This window comes from Serinus canaria, chromosome 1A, assembly GCF_022539315.1.
Source record: "Serinus canaria isolate serCan28SL12 chromosome 1A, serCan2020, whole genome shotgun sequence".
In the NCBI taxonomy this organism is placed as follows: domain Eukaryota; kingdom Metazoa; phylum Chordata; class Aves; order Passeriformes; family Fringillidae; genus Serinus; species Serinus canaria.
The window spans coordinates 51606632-51628745 of record NC_066314.1 but is presented as its reverse complement, the minus strand read 5'-3'; the positions used below and the strand labels follow the sequence as shown (position 1 = coordinate 51628745).

At 43.5% G+C, this 22114-nt stretch overlaps 1 protein-coding gene across 2 annotated transcripts in view; it reads right to left on the bottom strand.

The window, feature by feature from the left end:
* The window catches only part of SYN3 (synapsin III), a 188942-nt gene extending 170018 nt beyond the window's left edge, over positions 1-18924 (bottom strand). Inside the window, exon 1 of one of the 2 annotated variants that reach the window (XM_009086430.4) lies at positions 18783-18924. The gene's annotated coding sequence lies outside the window, so the exon portion shown is untranslated. Of the gene's footprint in view, positions 1-4127; positions 4272-18782 lie in introns of those variants that run through there. The other variant, XM_050970016.1, reaches the window with a different exon arrangement.
* Positions 18925-22114: the final 3190 nt, after the last annotated feature.

The following is a 22114-nucleotide window of genomic DNA, read 5'->3' as shown; positions in this document are numbered from 1 at the left end:
TTGTATTATCTTTGGTAGGCTTGTGAGCAAGGTTCTGAATGTAAGGAACAAATGTCTGAAATTCAAATAGGATGCAAACAACAAATAGCAGAATAATTCCCATACCCATTTTGATCATGTTCAGTGACAGAAATTGTACTTTTCTGCCCCTCCTCCTCTCTGCACTCAGACTCTGATCCAGGTCCTTGCTGGTGGTTGTTTGGTAGATACTAGCAGGCCATCTGATTTTAGAAATTCACTTGTAGAAATTTTGCAGGTAGTCAAAACTAGAAACTTGGCTGTCTAATCTTCACACACAGTTTTTTCCCCTCTCATTGGTTTTTTTGGTTTGTTTGGTTGTTTTGTTTTAATGAGAATTTATTCTGCTTATCTCTTCAAATGAGAAAACTGACATGATGAAATATAATTAATTGACTCTTCTCCCTTGACCATGGTATGATGGCTTTGTTTTTACTCAGAATACTAAGTATTTGAGCAGTTAAATAATCTCACAGTTTTTTAAAAATTTCACCTCTAGGCACACCCCAGAAGACAGACTTCCACAGTAATTTCCTGAGAAATTTTTATCTTCTAGGGCAGCCTTTGAGTCTTGGTTGGTGAAATTTAGGGGAAAAACAAAAAAAATTATTACTGGTAAAACATACACGTTTTTTGAGACAAACATATTTGCAGCAACAAAAAAGAGTGTTATCCCATACATCAAGTGAGAGGAGTCTCATGCATCCATGGTATCATTGGTTAAATTATGCCTAACTCCCTTCAAGTCTCTTTGAATGAACCCCTGCAAATACTGGAGCTACTTGCATTCACCTGGTTTGGTCTCCCTTACTGCTCACCCTCTAGTCCCAAATTCTGATTACCTCCTGATGGCAGAAAATTGTCTTTCCCCAGTTGTCCAAGAGAACAAATTATGAATCTCTCTCCTGGAGCTGTGGGTGAGAGCTCATGGGGCAACCAAACAGCTTTCTAAAAATAAGCACTAATTTATTTTCACCTACAGGGATTTACAAAGCTTTGCAGACCAAAGAATCAGACCTGTCTTTGTCCATATTGGTCATAGCCCCCAAACCCTTAGAGAGGCTCAGATGAGCCTACCTGGAAGTAAGCAAGCTACTAAAAGCCCCTTGGCACATCCCCAAATCTCGCTGTCCATCACCCCCCTAACTCTGAGGGCGTAGGATCCATCCAGAGCAAAGGGCTCCCTACTGGAGCTGCTGACACTGACAGATGAGAATAATTTTTCTTTTGATTTCTAAGCCCTGGCAGTGCAAATCCTCTGGCTTTGCTGGAGCCTGGAGGTAGTCTATTCCCAGGGAATGGCTCAGGAAATCTTTAATGACTTCCTGCAACATTCACAGTCGATAATGTATCTTGGGGTATTGTGCTGACTTCCCGCCTGGTCCCGGTGCACCCTGTGACTGCACAACATCAGCAGACACACACCAGGGAGCACTTCAGTAGCACTGCCTGCAGCAATTGTTCCAAAAAGCAGGTAGTGGAGAGTACCCATGAATTGCGAGCTAGCTACTCACCCCATATATACACCCACACAATACTTGTCCTGCTGCAGGAATGGTGAGTGCCAGCACTGAGCCATCCACTGTTACCTGCCCAGGATGATTGGGGTGGAACAGCCTACAAAGGCTTTGGGGGATTTACATACCACAGACTGGGTAAAAATGTGCTGTGCTGTCCTCTGCTCAGGAACCCGTGTTTTCTCCTTGCATAACACAAATAAGAAATATCCCCTCCCCTCCTACAATCCATTCAGGAGTAGGTGCAGTCCTGGTTAAAGAGGAGCATCCCAGAGATCTGCCCACTGTCAGAAGGGCTCCAAATGAGTATGCCATTGTGTACGTATGTATGCCATTGTAATGCTGTGTAACAGCATTGTAACAGCTATTAGGCATGCTCTCTTCTAGGGCCTTGGTGTTAACTGGCAAGATGTGGGGCGTCTTTGATACTGGTCTTGGGAGAAGCACTTGCAGCACAGATTCCTGCTCTTTGCACGACTTGCACAACATCACAGAGCTGCTGGTTCCTGCTGTGGTGGCTCCCAGCCACGGGAGGGAACCTGCCCCCAGCCATACAGGCTGGACAAGGCTCTTATCACAAACCAGTATCCTTGGGACAGCATCCATAAAGACTTGCATTTTTGTCAAGGTGCTTCTCCCTCTCTGCCAGGTGTTTGCACAGCTGCTTCCTCCCCTGGGAGATTTCCACTCTCCAACTGAACATGGGTAACTTGCAAAGCATCAGCAAATAAATAAATGGGCAAATGTCTCTTCTGGGCCCTGCAGTGAGGGAAAAACAGCATGGAGGCTCATGACCTAGGGTGTCCCAAAGCTGGGTAGGACCAGAGTATTTCATGAGGTGCATGGAAGGCACACAGTTTTCCTCTGCAACGGGACTTCCCAAACTGTGCCCAGTGCTCGCACCAAACAATTTATCATACTTAGTGCAAGGCCATGACTGCTCTCCTCCTGTACCCTTTTAAACAGGAATATTTGCAGTGAGCTGTCATTTTTTTCCACCAGGGGTTTCGTAGTGGGAGCTGTTGCCCAGGACATGCTGGGAGCTGGCAAAATTCTCTTGTCTAGAGAGTTTGGGACATTGCACTTAGTCTGGACTTTCCCTCTGCTGGTTGGTACAGCCTCCACTATCTGCTAAGACTGGGCTGCATGCCATTGGCTTGGGGAGGAAGGAGAGGAAACCTAAGCTCTGATGCCACAGGGAAATCTCCCTCTGGCAAAGCACATGGAGGTTAAAATCAATGGATGACACTGCTGCAGCAGAGAGCAACGCCTGGCTCCACTCTGGGGTTCCTGCCAGGAATCTCAACTTTGGGCATCTCAGGGTGATGGTCCTCCTCTCATTACATGCATTTCCATTTTTCTAATGATCTGGCTAATGTAGTTTAAAAACAGTTTTTTGGGTTTTTTTTCTTTTTTTAGGCTTCACTGTATTGATTTGTCAATTGCCATTAGTGCCACCACGGAGATCTTCTCTGCACTGGGAACAGTGCAAACTGCCAGGAGCTTTTCTGCCAGCAGTTTACACTGCTTTAATTGCTGGAAAACCTCATAGCCTGCTTTTGCATCACTCACACTTACTGTTATTTAACTTTCAGAAGTAGGTGTTTTCATACAGGCACAGGCTGAGTAGGTTAGGACCTCGTTTTTCCACTGCTTGAAACTCTCTGTGGACATTCTGAGGGCTCAGCCTGTCAGGCCAAATCTGGCTCTGTAGGTCATACAGAGCACAAAATCCACACAGTGCATACACAGATCTTACCCTGGCAAGTCAGCAGAGCTGCAATTTTAACAAATGCAGGAGCCTACACCTCCATCAGAAGCAAGAGAGATCTGCTGAATGTTTTTTGTCACTCCAGAGCCACAGGCAGGAGAGCTGCTTGCTCCAGACCATCAAGTCGAACGTTCCCTGTGTACACCAGTCTTCCTATGGCTCACACAGAGAGACATCACCTACTTAATGCTTTGCCAGGCACAGACTTGCCTGCAGGAAGGGAGCTCCCTGCACAGCTGGAAATACAGCCCATGGGCTGCATCCAGACCAAGCAACAGCTCCTGTGGAGTTCCTCAAGTTGCAAGACAAGCAGCTGCTTCTCACCAAGCAGGAGTCATCTGCTGCTGAGTGAAACAGCTGCTCCTGAAAGCTAGCTGAGAAAACAGCATCTGGACCATGGAGCTGCAGGCTGGGGATCTGGTCTGTTCTTCAAGGGGGGGGGGAAATAATAACTGAGGCACAGGAGAATGAGGGAGTCCTGAGGAAAGAGAGCAGGCAAGAGAGACAGGGAGAGGAGCAGGAGGAGGAGGATGAGAAGACACAAGCAGAAAGGGAGGAAGCAAGCAGGAATAGGCTTAACCAGCAGACAATGCAGGAACACACAGAATTCCCAACAATGTGAGCACCGTCAGGGAATCAAAAGGGAACAATGTGAGCAACCAAATGAGGCAAGAAGCTGACCTTGGAAACAACAGCCAAGAGGTTGGCACTATCAGCCCCTTACCAACACGCAGTTAAACATCCTAGCGGATATTTTTGGGAGAGCAAGGGAGGATATGCAATGTACTCACTCAGCACACTGACAGCAGCCAAGCACCTACCTGCTTTCTCTCAAGAATATACTCCACGGAGTCAAAAATTATCTCAGAAAACCTGTTGACATGTGTTAGAAAACAATAATAGAATGTTCACTTGGACCTCTTGTTGGGTTATTTTCTGATGTGCAGCAGTGTCCAGAGGGAACCCAGCTCAGCTGGCTGATAGCTGTTACCCATGCTTAGATTTCCCCTGAGCTTGTTATCTCATGCTGTCAGGTAATGAACTGACACAACCACACCAACCTGCATCTGATTACTGCTCTTGACAGAGCAATGCTGGGAGCAGCAGGATGGAAAAACACTGCGGAGAGATTTTCTCCCACCTCACTATTAGAGACTGCACTCTTCCCTCTGCCCCATGGTGGGTGGGAAGGTGAGGGGAAGCTCCTCACCTGGCAACAACCATTGGCTTTCACCCCCTCACATCCATTTTGCAGATCATCTTCAGTGTACATTCAAGTCTTAATACATTCCCATGGATCCCTTTCTGCCTTCAGGCATACTGACATAATGTGGGAGTCAACCTCTGTGGAGGGACAGCCGTGTTAGGAAATTCAAAATCCAGCTGGATGCCTTTCCACATAGAGTATATTTTTTAAATCTGTATTTTCACATTTCTAGTATATTTCAAAGAGAGGAAAGCAAGATGTTATTTATTATTGTCAAGCTTTCAGTTTTTCACCCTGAATGGTTTCTGTGTTTCAGCATCCTAAGCTTGGCATAACTTGGCATTTCTTGGGAAGAACTGAAAGCACAATAAAACAAATTGTTCTGAAATGAATTAGAATTTTTGTTGGATTTTACTTCATTTGCCACAGTCCTGGGTTCAAGAGGTTCACATGTTTAAACATTTCTTGGTATTTCTCAGCAACAGCTGAAATTACGTAAATTGGGAAACTACAACAATATGGGTAAGAAAAAGAAAATGATACCTCACCAAATACTCCACATTTTGTAAACCTGAAGCACATACAAAAAGCATAAGAATTGGAAAGACTGTATGCCAGCCCAAAGAACAGAGGGAAGCAGAGTTTCCATGCTGGTTTTCAGTTTGCAGAGAGCTTTCCCAAACACCAGCAACTGAATACAGCTCTAATGTAGACACTGGTTTAAATTTTCCAGAGCACGTAAAACTACAGCACAAACTCCACTGACACCAGCAGAGCCATATGGTGTCTTTTGAGGCAGTTGCAAGAAGTCAGAAGGCTGCAGCTGGAGGGGATGCCAGGGCAGGGGAGCAGAAAGAGCTATTAAGACAATAATCCAATCTGGAGCCTGAGTCTCCTGCTACATGTTAGACAGCAGCTCACCAGAATCAGAGAATGGCCTGGGCTGGAAGGGATCCTAAGAATCATCTAGTTCCACCCATCCTTCTGTGGATTTTCACAAGAAGCCAGTCCATTCTGCATTCGATTTCTCTGCTCAAACACAGAGACTTTCAGAGATGGCAGGATGTCTCTCTTTCAGAAGCAAATCACTTCACAAGGTTCAAAATGCTTCACTAAGTCACTGAAACATATAGAGGTGCAATAATTCCATTGTCTTATTGCTGCATTCCTGTAGATCTTAAAAAAACCCTTTCTGTATGCTTGGGTAGCTATTTAACTGGAAGTTTGGGTTTCACAAATCTTATCTTTATTTTCCTTTTGCAAAGCTGCCAGAGCTTTCTACATAGCAGTTTCATGGTAGGGGGGCTGCCTTATCTCCTGAAGATAGTGGGGGTGTGCATATCAAACCAAGTGCAAATGGGATCACTTCCCAAGAGCTACACCCTCATTCGCACAGCAAATGAGTAAGTCTGCTTCCTCTTTTGCCTATTATTTCATAATGGCAAGTGAGGAAAAGAAGATGAGGGAAAACAAGTGAAAAAAATGAAGTGAAAAAATGCCTCTGTAAGATCATCAGACTTTCAAGTAGATTGCAAAGTAAGATGAATAAAGCCATGAACAATAGTGAAAAATTTTCTAGCAAAAATAAATCTGAATATTATGATAATACTTTCTGGCTTTAATATCCCCCAAGAACAAATTACAACGTGCTACTTCTTGGAAACAATATATTATTTCATCATTTTAGTCTCACTCTGGAAATCCTGTTGGCATCTAATGGCTGGGGTGTTGTCTCAGGGGTAATATCCTCTTGTCAATGAGCTTAAGGAGGCCTTTTCTGGCCCGTCTGTTCAACATCAATAATTGGTTATCAGCAAAGCCAGACCCAGCACAACTGGAGCAGGCAGTGTGTCTAATCCTTGAATGCCACAGAGTCATCTCCATCTCAAAGTCAGTTGAGTTTGCATCCTGGCTCCATTTTTTATTTCCCAGGAGTACTGTGGTCATTCCTACCCCAAAGCAATAGCGACACTAATGCTTCCATTAAGGCTGATAGTTATACACATTGCCAAAGTGGCTCCTCATGGTGATAGTAAAGGAAAGCAGGAGACAGCAGCACAAACCAGAGAACTTGTAGAGATAAATGCTCTGCATATTAAGCGTATGAAATCATAAGAAAGAAGTAAGCAGGCTTGGAAGGCCCTGTCTTTTTCCTTCCCAGTCTTGGATCTCATGAAGTTCATGTCGAGTGCTGTGAGACATGCTTCAAGTTTCCTGCAGCAACCGTGCAAGTCCTGATTTCATGGTGATAAGAGTGAAAGTGGCACCAGACACACCATTAATAGAGCAGGGATTTCCTTCAGCTGAGAGGGATGCTGCTTTGAAGAGTGCTGATCTGAATAAAATCAAGAAGCTGGGTGCATTTAATATGTAGGGCCTGCCAATATGCATTAGGGCTCATGCAGATAAGAGATGCCTCAGGGACTGACAACTCACAGGGTCTCAGAGGAAACTGCAGCATCTTGCCCAGTGCTAATGGGGCTCGTGTCTTGATTGTGATCACTTTCTCATTCCTGTGCCATTTTCTTTCTACTCTATTTCAGTCCTGCCACAAAAGACTGGTTACTCAAAATGCTTGTAAACAAAATATTTCATTACCATAAAGTGAACTAGTTATGTTGTAGGGAAAAAAGTGTTATAGGCTGTGAAACAGGAACAAACAATTAACTAAGAGATTATAATATACATCAAATAGATAAGTATTAGTTAACTTATAATGATAAGAAGGATTTTCTGTTTGGAGCTCAAATTGTATTACTTTTGACGTAATTATAAGACAAAAATCTATTACATATTTCCAGATAATAAAGCTTTGAACACAACTTCATAATTCTTGCATCCATGCTTCTAATTCATTTTAAGCTGCCACAAAAACTCAATTTCTTTCCCATATGTTCTATGTTTCTGGGGATTAAAAAGTCTTCCTTCAAACATTTGAAGTCCTCCAAACTATCTGTAGTACTAACGTATTCCATCTAAGCTTTGCTGCCATTTGCATCTGCCTCATTCCTTCCCCTCTCATCCTTCCAGGCATCAGCCTACTCCAGTTTCCCAGATTTTCCTTATAAAAAATCTCAAGTATATGATAAGGGGTTCCCAAGGAACCCCTTATCATATACTTAAGATTTACTTCACCTGATGGTGTGTGAACAGCAGATACTTGGAGAAATAAAACCTGTTATTTTCCTTTTTGTAGCTCATTTGCTTTCTAACCTTATGTACCCATCTCATGTAGCAATACAAAGAGTAAGCCAAGAATTGGAGCACCCTTACTGATTTACTTTGACAGTAGGAGAGAAAGACAATGTTATACTGCATTCTAGGCAAGATTTGTGACACAACTGTAATACAGCTTGATGCCAACTCTTTCATGTGATGTAGAAGTGGCAGGAGATTGACTGGCTGGACTATTCCTGACAAAGAGACAATGAGGATTGGTAGACCTTCAACTGGAGTACTGCAGGGGCTGTCTCAAGCTTTGTGGTAGCCAACCCAAACCATGCTGAGGATTTGTGGAAGATATTTTCCCTCACTTTTTTACATCTTTAGTATTGATCACATGGAGACACATGAAAAGATGTGTGGGTTTGTGGAACACATCCCTTTTGCTCCCACCATGTACCCACATACTTCTCACCCCAACAAGAGCACGTTCTCCTATCCCAGAACTGAACTGAGCACCCCAGTCTTTGTGACATTGCCAGTGCCTGCTTCCCTGCTGCAACCCCAAAAATGTGCATAAGATCCTGCTCTAACATGGCTGCAGGTTGGAGAGATGCAAGCCAAGCACATTTGTGGTACCAGCAGAAGCCTCTGCAGGACAGTCAGGGGGTAGGTGTTTAGCTCCCTTACAATAAAGAATCTTGACAGGTTTAGAAGGCTATTTATGAATTTATGTGGTCTCTCTAGGGACACCGTGTTGATGAAGAGTTACACCAGAGGTGTACTGCTAAGACTAGAAAATAACTTTTAAAAAGCTAGTGATAAATTTTATCCCTACCTTATTTCACTGACTCTTTTATCTGGCTGTCTTCTCTCCCAGTTCCTGCCTGCTTCCCTGTCCAGTCATTGTACTCACGCTGGATGGTGTAGGAGCCCTCCACAATTGGCTCCAACACCAGATACTGTGTTTAGACAGAAAGCATCAGAACACACAATTCATGAGTGTGGGAACTGGGTTAGATTCTGGACCCAGACAAAGTTCTGAGAGATCAGGCTAGTGGGCTGTGCCCAGGGATGGAAATAAAGCACAATGTGATTTTAACAGAGTCTCCTGCTATCAGCTTGGGGAAAGGTCATGCAGTGTCAGTGCCTTGGTTTGCCATTCAAGAAAACAAGCTTTATTTTGCAGAGTGCAGAGATCTTGCAAGGCTCAGCTCATACACCTCCATGGTGCACCTCTGAGCCAAGCACAGGCAGCTGCAAGAGCTCTGCTTCCCCTGCTGATCAATAGCTGAATTACAAAGCTTTTCAGAGTTACAAAAGTGGCCAGCCTTATTTAAGAAACCAACCACCAAACCTTTCAAGACCTGGACAGTATATAGCCACCATGAGTGGGGGAAAAAATGAAAAAGCTTTGTTGGAAAGCTTGGAAAAAAGCAGCACTTAGAACCATTTTGTAACAGGGAACACAAAGGATGAATCTGCACAGCTATTTTAGGTTCTCCTTCTGTGCTTTGAGAAGTTCTGTCTCAAGGAAAGGAGAGAAGGAAGGGGAAGAGGGAAAGAGGAGCATCTGCAGCTGGAGAGGCCCAGCAGGTGCTGTGAGAGCAACTCAAGCCACATGTGAGCTCTTTCTGGGTGCACACACAAGCACGGTGTGGATTACTGCTCACAGAGAGCATGAGCATTGCAGCAGGCAGAACAGAAATTGGAGACATCATACAAACCTCACAGAGAAGTTATCTGAGAGCCCCTCTGGAGCCTCCCTTTCCATATCTGTGTCCTGAATAGCAGGACAGGTAGGCAGTCGCTACTTGTGTACAATTGTACAATGATATGGGTAATGATAGAAACAGCATTGCAAAGTATTCCTATTCCTCTCTGGGGCAATCTGCATTTTTCAGAGATACCTAGTGCTGTCCCACATGACTGAAGCTTACAGACAAAAGCCACTTTGGCTATGCATTTACAAAACAAAAAGATGTGCCCAAGAGTAGACTGCAGTATGAGCTGAAGAATCCAAACCAAACTCCACAGAGTTCTGAGTAACAGCTGGAGAGTTGCCTTGCTCTGCTAGGTTTGTTTCCACCTCTTGCCCAGACAGAGTGCCTGTGCTCTCAGGATCATTAAGGCCAGAAAGTTTGAAATTTTCTGGCCACCTGTTAACAAATGCCTCTCTTTGTCATCACTATGGAGGCACAGAACAGGTTAAAAAACCAACCAAACCAAACCAAACCAAACCAAACCAAACCAAACCAAACCAAACCAAACCAAACCAAACCAAACCAAATCACAAATCCTAGAGTGTAACTTCATAGTTTCAAGATTTCCATGGCTGGCATGGATGGCCAGATATTAAATAAACAGGCTGAGGAATTGTTTATTCCCTGCAGCTTTGCAGAGGCACTCACCCTGGCCTCCTCCTGTTCAGATGACAAGCCAAAATCTGTGCTTACACTTGCATATCCAGTATTTGCCAAAGGTTTGACCTGAAGGGCAGAGCTGATATTCCTGCAGGTTGCAGTACAGCAGCCAATTCACTAAAACACACAAAATATTATGCTTTATTTCAAGACTGCACACACAAAAGAAAACCAGTCTTTGGGTTTTTGTGGATCAAAAGACCGGTTCCTTTCTCTATTTTTTCTAAAATACTTTAAGCGAGTCACTGACTATAAAAATAAATCATTGAGAAGTTAAACTGGGTCACATTTTAGAGAGACTGATCTCCGTGGTGATATAAATAGAGATTGCAGAGGTGTTCAATAATATACAACGTATGTACAGCAACTATTTAAAATTAAATCTACCTGAAAAAACATTACTTGTTAACATGGAAGGATATACAGAGTTCTCAGCTTTAATGAGTACTGCTAATATCACTGGAGTCCAGTTCCAGAGCTGATTACTGCAAAAACTGTTGTTGATGCCCAGATGATAATGTATAAGAAATTCGTGTATGGATGAACTTTTATAAATAAGCCAGGTTAGACACAAAGAGTTCTGTCCCCTTTTTTATCTACTTCAATGCAAAACTAGCAACTAAACATGTCCCAGTGATGGGATTATAAAATCTGTTATCATCACTGAACTTCATCAAAGTATTGAATCACCTTTACATGTTGTCAGCAGGCCCTGCACATCCACATGTATTTTCCTAAGAACTGCATGAGTGATCCTGGTTAAATCACTTTATATTGGAACACAAATGTAAAACCAGGACAAGAAAGCGCCATATTGTGAGCAAAAACAATGTACACAGCACAACAACAAATATATAGAAGTCCTTCACTATCATCAGCCTAATCACTTGCTCTTGTCTCTCTTCAGCTCTCCATCATTAGTATCTCATTTCTGAAAGAGGATAATTGCTTTGGATCTCTTCAATTACCACTAGAGCACTGCAGAGCACTTGTAAAAATCAAATGAATTTGAAGACTAGGATCATTGAGCTTGTCCTCCCACTAGTGCAGCTTGCGTACTTTCTCCCATCTCCTCCCACCATGAGTTTATAGTTTCTGATTGAAAAAACAACTCCAAGGCTAGTTTGTAAATACTCACCAGCTGGTCCAAACCATTCTGTAGTTAAGCCATAGTCCTTGCAGCAAGAGCAAAGCAACAGCTCCCTGAAAGCCTGAGTGAAGGAAACAGTGTTTTCTCCCAACTTCAGCAAGGACTGCATGACCACATGATGCCCCAATGCTAAGACACTTGCTTAAGCATCCCAGGAGAGCTCAGATGTTCATGCTGTAAACCAGAAGCTCTCTCCTGGGCAGCTAGATCTTGAGCAGCAGCTGCTGACAGTGCAGGGCTAGGCAGTGCCTGGCAGCAGTCTTACCTGAGCTGATTTTTTGTTTGTGTTGCCCTGAAAATTGAATTAAAAATATTGCCAAGTGATGCAGGAGATGGCAGCTGGTTTGTTATTTATTGCATATGATTATTGTATAGGGCCCTGAGCAACCTGACCTAGTGCAAGGTGTCCCTGTCCATGGTGGTGGAGGGTTGGAACTAGGTGATCTTTAAGTTCTCTTTCAACCCAAGACATTCTATGATTCTATTCTTATTTCACCTCCCCCATCAGCTTCTACCCCTGACCATACTACAAAACAGGCAGATGCTGTGCTCTCCTTAAAAATCAGAGTTTTTCTTATCTGCCCATTGCCTTTGTTGCCCTATCACTAAGCATGAAAACATGCACTTAGGAATTCAGACAACTACAGGCTCTATTCATTCTTCACCACCTACTCTTTTCTTGGAAAATATACTGGTCTTGCAGCATTGTGTGAGGTAACCATCAGCTATTGCTTCTATTAGCAGAACAGGGCATAGAGAAAACTGTAGCAATGCTACTTATTTAACTGGAAACTATCTCAAAAAGCACAAAGTCAATTCTATCTGTTCTAGCTCAAGCAAAATTCTCATCAACTTCTAAGGGGTTCTCTCTGAAATGAAAAAACTTTGGAAGTTAGAAGTGACCCCTCTCTCATCCTGATGATGGTGGAAGGCAGATGATCTTGCACAGCTGGCATGATTTTTGCAGGACATGTCAGCTGTGACTTTGCAAGGTCTGAGTTTGCCCTGGGTGACTAAAGGCACTGTCCTGCTCTGAGGGTCACGCCTCAGGAGGAGACAGCCTGACCATGGGGCTCAGTAGAAGAAAGAGATGGCACTTTCCTTCAAGAAAGAAGCATGGCATGTAAAGCCAGAGGCCTGTGAACTGTGACCAAGAGTCAGAGACATCAAAGAATCCTCCCTGGAAAAGCCTGCCTGCACATTAATAGGAATTGTCAGCTCCAGCTCTTGACAGGCACCATCCTCTCCTATGCCTTGTCTTTCTCAGTAGCTGGTGCCTTGAATGGCCTCAAGAAACTCTCATATGTGAAACTGCCCCTGTGGGGAACAGCGTGGGAAGCCCGGACTAGAAAGGCTCTGCTGAATTATTAAGGTTGCCCAGAGTAAACCAAGGTAACCTTCATGTGGATTCCTGTCAGCCTCTTTCAGTTTTAGTATAAAGCAGCAACCCCCTACCTCGCCTACTCCTCTCTCTCCTGTTAAAAGAAACCTCACAAGACTGCTGAAGTAAAAAAGTCTGCCCAAAAGATTAACTAAATGCACACAGGCCTATTTTAGATAGAAGCATCAAGATAAATACAGCAGCCTGAGCTGCTGGAGGGAGCACAGTGCTTCACCAACCCCTCTTGCCAAAGTGCAATGCTTTAGCAAACCTACAGGGAGATACAGGCACTGAGTCTCATCTTAAGCCAGTAAATCAAAAAACTTTGGGGCTAAAAAAAGAATAAAGGCATCTAGTTTGTCACATAATTTGGTTTTGTCAAGCCCACTTCAGAAAACAGCCATGCACCAAGTGTGTTTCCCTGCCCATGAGCAGTGTCCACAGCCCCTGGCAGCTGCCAGTGATGGGCACAGTGCACCAGAAGTGTGTGTGGTGACTCAGGGACAGAAACACATGGTGCCATCACCTCTGGCACCATGGGGTCATTCTTTATCCCAAATTTCCATTTTATTGTTCACTGCTGTACAGCAGTGGTTATAAAAAACTGTGTTGTACTGGTAAGTTCAGTGAGAAAACTCCTGATTTTCCTTCTCTAAGAAGGATCTGTATCTTCTAGCATCGTCCTCTGGAGTTTATCAGCTTGCTCTGCAGAGTCAGGAAAAAGTATTTCTGCAGCCAAGAATGTCTTTGATATGTTCCTGGGCTGCAATGCACTATAGGGCTCTTCAGCCCTACTCTAAACCCAGCAAAGTACAGTTAAAAGTGGAGGAGAAAGATGATGGCATAACAGATATGTTCATTATATTTTACAAAAGAAAACAACCACATAGGGCCAGAACACCCTATTTTAAAAATAATGCACTTCATCTAAAAAAGGAGTGTTACTATATTTTAAATGACAGATTTTAAGGGTCTGAATCATCTTGGAGCTGACTGTTCTTCTGCTATTGGTTTTGCTTTTCTAATAGCTCTATGTAAATATCCTCGTGTTTGCTTATAAACCTAATTTAGTGCTGGTGAAAGCCTACCAGTCCTTCTAGATTAAAAATATTTTGCATTGGCTCCATAAAAGATATGATGTAAGCATTTCTGGCTGGTTTTTTCCAGCAGGCTTGGAGCTCCTGAGTTGCAGAGGAGTGGCACTTTCTCCATTCACTTGGATGGGAATCAGTAAACTCCTTACTCGACTCCAAGTAATCTGAGTGGCTTTAGCTGTGGCTTTTATGAACAACTGGTCAATTAGGATCTTTTCTTAAATGGCTTTGTGGTTTTAAAGGGCTAGAATCAGCAAGTTAAAATACGATTTCCTTCTTGTCAACTAAATGTAACATTGTCAACTAAATGTAACATTAAATTGGAAATTAAAACATAGGGCCCAAGGTAGCCCACTTTTTAAACTCAAGGGATCTCAGCAAACAGCCATTTCAAACCATGAAGATCTGGCTAAAGACACTGTTTGCCATCTTTTAAAAGGAGTTGGTATGTGTATATTTGCTCCTCTGTATGAGAAGAAACAAGGAAGTAAATATTTTTGGTTTTTTTCCCCAGCTGAAGTATACAGGGAAGGAGCGCTGGCTCTGGATCATGCTGAGAGCAGGAAATAAATCAGCCAAAACCCATAAAGCTTGGCAGAAACCAAAATTTCCTTCTTCCAAAAAAAGGCACACCCCTCTCTGTTACTGTGCAGCTTTCCACATGACTCTTCAGTCCTACCTTTGTCCTACCTTCCACCTTCTTTTAACACGTGTTCTGATTTATTTTTCAGACACACAGGGATATAATGCTGTTTGCCTTCTTCAGGCTGGAGTATGATACAACACAGAAGCTCTCTGTCTGGTTCATATCCCAGTCTGACAGTTCAGAGCAAAATTTAATGTGCTTTTAAAAATGACTGTAGTTACTCTCTCAAAGTGATATGAAGGGGATACTCCCGGTTTCAGGAAACCTAGTAAAAAGGGTCTTTCCTACTCTATCCAATTCACTTTTCCCCCCCCTCTCCCCATGCCAGTCCCCCACAGACCATCCTAGGAAACACTCAAACTTTTCTTCCTCTTCCTGTCACTCTGATGGCAATTCAGCCCTTGGCAGTGGAGGGCTGCCACCAGGACAAAAGATTATTCCCCACAAAGGCCCCACCACAGACTCTTCCTCCTACTTTTCCAACACTTTTCTGTGTCATTAGTTTTTCTCACTTTTATGAGCGGGGTCTAAATTACAAGCACCTGCCCTGGGCCACCTTTCTTGTGGCCAGTGTAATCTGCTAAGGGCAGCAGAGCCAAACTGCACCCTTGCTTTAGCATTTGATCTGCCCAGACATAGTAGAATTATTCATTAAACAGACAAGAGATCAACGTCTAGAACCTGATAGCCATTAATACAGACATCCTTACTTCTGCTTAATCACTTTATTTTCCTTGATAACTGTATTATAAATATATATGAGTCTACAGTACTGGACTGGTAAATCATCTGCTACAGTTGCTAATCAAATCTCTGTTATTTGTCGGCATTTAAAAAAGTTCCTTGACAATGTCAAATCTCTAGATGAGGAAGGAGAATACCACAACAAATCACAAAGGATGGGAAAAGTGAAGAATTATCCAGAATGGAGAGAGAGCATGCCTTCCCACCGCTTAAACAGAAAGGAAACCATTTTATCCCATAGATAGAAGGCCAATCTAGAAATTGGGAAGCTTTCATTTGGTTTTACCAAGTCTGTTTGAAAACTTATAATCCAGGGCTTTGTACGCCTCTGAGGATGCAAATCAGCCAAAACCACAGAGGTCTGAAGTAAGAAAAACATCACTGGAGAGAGCGAGAGGGAGGGATCCATGCGGCAGAGTGACATAAAATGCTCTGTTGCTCTTGCAACAGCTCTGAAAATGCCCTGCGTGGTTTGTCTGACATTTCAAGTTAGATGTTTTACCTACCAACAGATTGGCAGAGCAAGTTGCTGCAACTTTATCAGCCATTACTTCTGTCTGGGCCAGGACAGCTCTTTGTAGTGCCCACCTGGGAATTCTAGACTTATTTGCTTAGCTAGTAAAGAGACAGGAAAGGGATTTTTAGCCTAAAAACATCCCAAAAGAATTACATATCCTACAGTACTGCAAAATTTTACATTCTGGGGAATTTCCAGACCAACTAAAAATTGATCCTAGGCCCCTATAGACTGAGCAGGACACCCTGACAGGAGAACACCACAATGCAACACACCAGCCACTATGCCATAAGAAACAAACTCACTTCTTTTTTTTTTTTTTTTCTTTTTTCTCTTTTGTCTTTGTATTGAGGATAATACTGTTTTTTCTTGTTGGAAAGTGCAATGTAAATGACATAAATAAAGTAGTTAACATGAAAATAATTAATGCAAAAATCCTTGTTGCAGAGTAGCTGTGAAAGTTAAGGGGCATTATGGTTCAGTCCTCTTGTGTAGAATTTGCAATACTGCAAATCCCATAAAAACACTTGCTCACACATCCCATGGCACCACCCCCTCATCCCCCCTAAAAAACCCAAGAAAAGAGCTGTACCCTTCTGGGAGAGGAAGGAGGATGTGGAGCACGCAGTGGCTGGTTTGTTCTAATTAGTGTTAACACCAACAAGGGGCACGAGTTTGGCATCCCATCACGCCTCTCATTACTAGAGTACATAACCTCCTAACCTCCACCCAAGAAAATGATATCATTGCATGAATTAATCATCTGAGCAATTAATGGCAGAAAAGCAACCTCAGGTTTCCAGCACAGTGTCTGGCACCAGTGAATTGGCCATGACGTCAGCTCCCCTGGGAATACACTGGCATTTTGCCCATTCCTGAGCCTCCCTGTTGACTCTGAGGGCAGAAGCAAACAATGCAGGCACCCAGCCGGCAGTAACTGCTGCAAGCCAGCGCCGGGCTGATGCTGCTGCAGCCTCACAGGGATGCTTCTTCTGCCAAATCCCTGTGGGCATCTCCCAGGGAAGGCGCACTTCCCAAAACCAGCAAGAGCAGAAGTCTTCCTCTGATGTGCAGAGAGAGAGACTTTCCAGGAGCAATGAGTATCTGCCCACTTTTTAGTAGGGAGAACCTCCTGCTCCACACCTGGGAGCTGTGCAGCCTTTCATAGTGTGTGAATAAGCAAGTTATTCAACTTTTCCTTTGTTTTGGGGCAAAGGGAAAGAATTTTATTATACTGGGGAGTTTATTCTCAGATGGCCAGGGTTGTTTTTTTCATTTCTTCACTGACTCTGTTACTGTGAGTGCTTTGAAAGCTGGAGTCAAACACAACTATGACCATATGCCCTGTGTTAGATCCATTTTTCAGTCGGCTGTTCTAGGTGAAATGAGGAGAGCCAGCCTCTATCCTACATGAATCTGCAATGTTTCCTTTTTTCCATCACCCAGTACAAATACCCTCTGCAAAGAGGAACCTTTTCATACTTTTACCAAGTGAGTATCCCTCTGGCCCTGCTTGGGATGCATGCACAAGCTGTGAGACAGAAGGGGTCAGACTCAGCCCACCACTCAGAGGAGCACAACCTAGAGACTCCAGGAGATGTCATGGGCAGAGTGAATAGGGAGGCGCTCTGTTAGGGAATATCAGTCATTTTCTAAACTTTCAAGCCATGTGAGAAAACCACAGAAAAGAATGAAGCTTGGGTAGAGGAAAGCTGACTCCCGATGTAAGAAATTTGGTGTCAGGAAGGAAGGAGAACCTATTTGGGCAAAAAGGTTTGGCTAATCCAAGATAAGCCATTTTGTAGCTTCTCCCTATGGGTTTTTCTGCCTTCTCTTTTTGGAGGCAGCTTCTAGCTCCTGCTTTCTGAGCAAGCAGAGAAAGCATATCTCCCTCCACACTCATCATAAGAACAAGTTTCCAACAGAGATGAGATATCCACATGTGAGCAATGTCTTAGACTCAGCAACACTTTCCCCTGGATCCCAGCTTGAAAAGAATGAGGTGGTGAACCCCTATGAGAAGCAGCTAAAAATTTTAGTACCTTACAATGACCTGTGACCCCTGCTCCAGTTAGTGACTGGAATAAGCTTACCCCAAATTCTGGACAGCCTTGTCTTACATGCTTGCAAAGATGTAAGCAGAAGAAGTGTGATTATAACATCATCACTGCAAAGAACACTCGATGTCTGCCCAGCTTAATGCCACTTGCCACATTTGTAATCCATCTTCTCCCACCTGCCCTGTCTGTTCAGCAGTCACTTGTAATCAGAGCAAAGGCGGTGAAACAAAAGGAAGGGCAGAGGCTAATTTGCTTGATGTAGTCCTTTTCTTCCAGATGATGTCAATTTATGGGCTCTAACCTGATCCTCAGAGATGTTCACATTTGCATCATTAAAAAGGAAATAACAAATCCGTGGAAGCAACTCAATAAGCTACCACTTTAGCAGCAGGCACAGCAGGCAGGATGGTCTGAGCATCAGTTTCCCTGACCAGGCACATTACCTGTCCCGATTCTCAGCCCATCTCCCCCTTGCTTTCCAGGTGTAGCCAGCACAGCAGATAGGATTAATCCACTTCCGTACTCACTTGCATTCTCCATGTTAGAGAATCTGATTACACAGATTGCCTGCAATTTATCTCCACCTGCAACACCTAATGCTCCAGTCTGATCTCCTCTTTCTCATTTTAACATCTCACTGCAGATCCAGTACATACACAGACAGATGCATATTCACTTGCTCTGTTTTGTTTGCCAACAGCTTACTAAGAGCCTCGGCATTTTCATTTTCAATCAAACCAGAAAGCACTACTGTTTTCCCCACTCTGCCCATGAGGTAATTCTTCCCTTTAGACTCCCCTCATTACATTTATACTGCACAGGCTCCATGCACTGCTGCTGGATCCACACAAACCACAGGAATCTGCACAGACACACTCAGTGAACATGCAGCGTTATAGAGCCTTGCAGCACGTATAAAGACAAAGGCACAGGCTACATGCACTGAGCAAGTGCCACCACATGCATTTCTTCTCCCTCCAAATCCTGCAGGAAAACATTGCCTGCAGAGTGCTTTCCTATGAACAAAACCAGCCTTTCAGCACAGGATCAGTATATGATTCAGGCAAATCCCGTTCCCACCTGCTCCCTTACCTTTCCTTTCCTTATTCTGCTAATCCAGGGGCCCTGGACCGATTGCTTTTCCCTCCTGCACACAAACTGCCAGTCCGTCCTGCTTCGCATTCACAGCACACCAGCAGGATTCACCGTCATCCCATTCTGCCGGATCCTTATCACCCTATTGGCCAATGCCAGACAGTAAATTCAATTAGGCTCCTCCTTGTAACTATATTATCACAGGAACAGGAATGCATAATTTAGTTAAACAACAAGGGTGTGCAGGCTCTGGTGTCACAGACTTCACCCCCACTGTCAGGCTTTTATCAGGCTTTTATCAGAGAGGTGGGTAAAAAAAACCCAGAATCTATCTGTCATTCCTGAAAAAGAGACCTTAGATTACCCACTTGTATTTCCCATTCTATCCCTCTTGTCCTCCTCCCCCTAAGCCATGGCATTCCCTTCTTTTTGTTACACCTCCATCCTCAGAACATAAGACAGTATTTTCCTTGTGAATGGTCATTACCATCTCTGTGGATGCAGAGATTTCTGTCCTGTCAAAGCGATAGCACAGAGCATCAAACATTTTGCCTTTTCCTTGAATGCAATACATGAGAAAAGAATGAAACCGTTCTGGAGAAAGGAGTGACAAGACAAGCAGATCACAGGGAAAAGGGAGAGTCTGCCTTGTATCACAGTATCGTCTGTAAAGCAACTGTGCTGTCATCCCATCAGTTCAGACATGCAGAGGATGCAAGTACATGGTTCCTGAGAGAGAAAGGTTCACAGATGCACTGCCCGGGGACTGAGATTTCACATGCCTGCTGTGGGAGTTTGGTTCCCCACATAAAAAACCACACCAAAGTGGCAGTTTTCCCCCTAACCAAATGACTAAAGTGTTCTGTTTTGGCACTTTTTCCTGACCAGAAATTTCTAGAGACAACTACCTATACTTGCATTTCCTAAGAAGTAGTTGGTTCCAAAATGAATACTGCTGTTTTTCCTCAGGTGATGCTTTGTTTGAAGAGTTACAGACCATTGCAGATCCCCTCAAGAAGGTCACCATTATCTAAATCAAGCCTCAGACCACTTTGATTGCCTTAAGAGTTTTATCATTATGGGAGGAACAGTGGAAGTGGAGGAGCTCAGCAGGGCAACTCTTTGGTATCCTCAGAACAGACCAAGCGGCCACAGGGATTTTTACTGACCATTCACAGCAATATTGAAAGCCACTGCTAATACATGCTCATGTGTACAGTATCAACAAACAGATGTGTCATTCCACCATTACTGAAAAATAAACAGGAAGGATGAAGTTGCTGTTCTTCTTCCCTTAGACTCCAAGAACACCCTTTATACTCTGCTTTCCATGTGCTAATATATACTCTGTAGAGTCTATATATCTACTACCACAATGATGAGAGGTTCAAATTTGCACTGGAGCCCAAAGGTACTCAAGCAACTCCTACACCAGTTCTTGGTTTGGCTCCTCTCCAAGGCCTGGCAGGCTGGGTAGCCTCATCTCTGCCTCCAGAGGCAATAGAGACACCACAATGAAGTCAAGCCCAAGTATCAGCAAAGATACAAAGGCAGTTCAATGGTGACAGACCAGATGTTTTCCTAAAGGCAGTGCCTTTCCTTAGGCACTGCCTTCACATTGAAAGACTAGCAGGAAGCTGGGACAATGCATGTTGCCGCCTCCTACGTTGCTTGGCTATTTACCTCCATCCAGTCCCAAAGTAGGATGGAGTCGTGCTGCCTTCCCTGGGAGTTCAGGATCAGTGGATGCTTTTGCCCTTCTCACCAAGTTCAAAGTGATCTAAAGAGTGGAAAAGTATCAGTCTCAACTCAGTCTCAACAAACTTTTGTCTTTCTCTGCTATGGGCTTCTTTGCCACAAAAAGGGACAAAACTGCCCTCTTGCTCTTGAAGTTGCTTCACTTCTGAAGAATGGCAGCTGCTCTTTTCCTCCTCCTCTTTCCCTTGCAGCCATCCAAACTTTTTTCCTGTGTTAAAGAAAACCCTGAATTATGCACTTGGTGGTAGCTTCAGAGCAATTAAACTAAGCCATGTGGCAAGTTGCCCAGTGTCACTACCAAAGCTCAGGATGTTTTAGCATCATTTGTTGAGGAGCTTTTACATGATGCTTACTTAAACCACAAAAAGAGAGCAAATTAGGCTGTTGCCATGACAACTAGGGAATCTACTCAAAATTCAGGAGATGCTGGGGAGGGGGGGAGAGCCCTTCAGTGTAGATCTCTGCATCATGAATATGGCCCTTGGTTATCAATTTCTTTTCAAGTTAATTCCCAGCATCAAAGCCTCCCTGACAAAGGCTTTAATAATTGGGAGCAAAGGTTGGCTAAAGAGGGAACAAACCAGCCCTCCCAGCACTAATGTGAATTTAATTCTGTTGAGAGGTGCACGGCTGTGAGGTGCACAGAGCAATCACAGAGGTGGCAACTCTGCTGCAGGAACACATATGCAGCAGGGTGGAGGAAAGGGCAGGGGCTTCACTGCAGACAGGCACTGGAGAGAGAGACAGACCCTGAATCTGTGCTGCAGTAAAGACAGAGACAACTTCCACGGGGTAGAGGGAGAGAAGGAAGAAGGGTCCTCACCACCTCTGGTGGAAACCCTCTGGAAGCTGAAACAAACTGAGCAAAGTCTTTTGCTGACCCCAAGGAATGAAATAAAGCAAATAAGAGAAAAAAATCGCAGTATCAATGGTGTAAGAAGAAGCTGACAAACTAAATAAATGGAAGACAGGCTACTACACTACAGTTCTTCTGAAGGAATTAAATCCTTGGTAGGATTGTTGAATATTTTCCATCAAAGCTGGCTCCCTTTCTAATTTTTCTTTTCTTTTAGCTGAATATTTTTTCTGTTGTGCACCTTCTAAGAAAATCACTATTTTAATAGAAAATTTCAGTGAAGTCTTCTGGCTCCCAATTGCAATAGCTGAGGTATTCTTGGCTAAAAACAAAGTACATTATTTTGGAAAAATTCCAGAAAGTTTTGTAGTTTTCATAGAAGCTCTCTCCTTCCCCATAATTATTCTGGATCGGATAATTTATTGCTAGTGGAAGTTTTGGTATTCTCCTTTGAAATGATGCCTTACTGGGCATAAGCCCCTTTTGGAGGATAGCAGCAGTAAGTGGGAGAAGATCCAAAATTAGGGAAAATTAAGCACATGGACAAATGAAGTTAAATTGCAAAAGTTTCTTGTCCTCCCTTTTCATCTCCAGATGAAGAACTGTGTTTAGCATGAAAATCAGAACCAACTGAGAAATTTAAAGATAGATAAATAATTGTATTGTAGTGAGCATTACAGTCCAAGCAGGACACCTGCCAAGCAAAAGCACATAT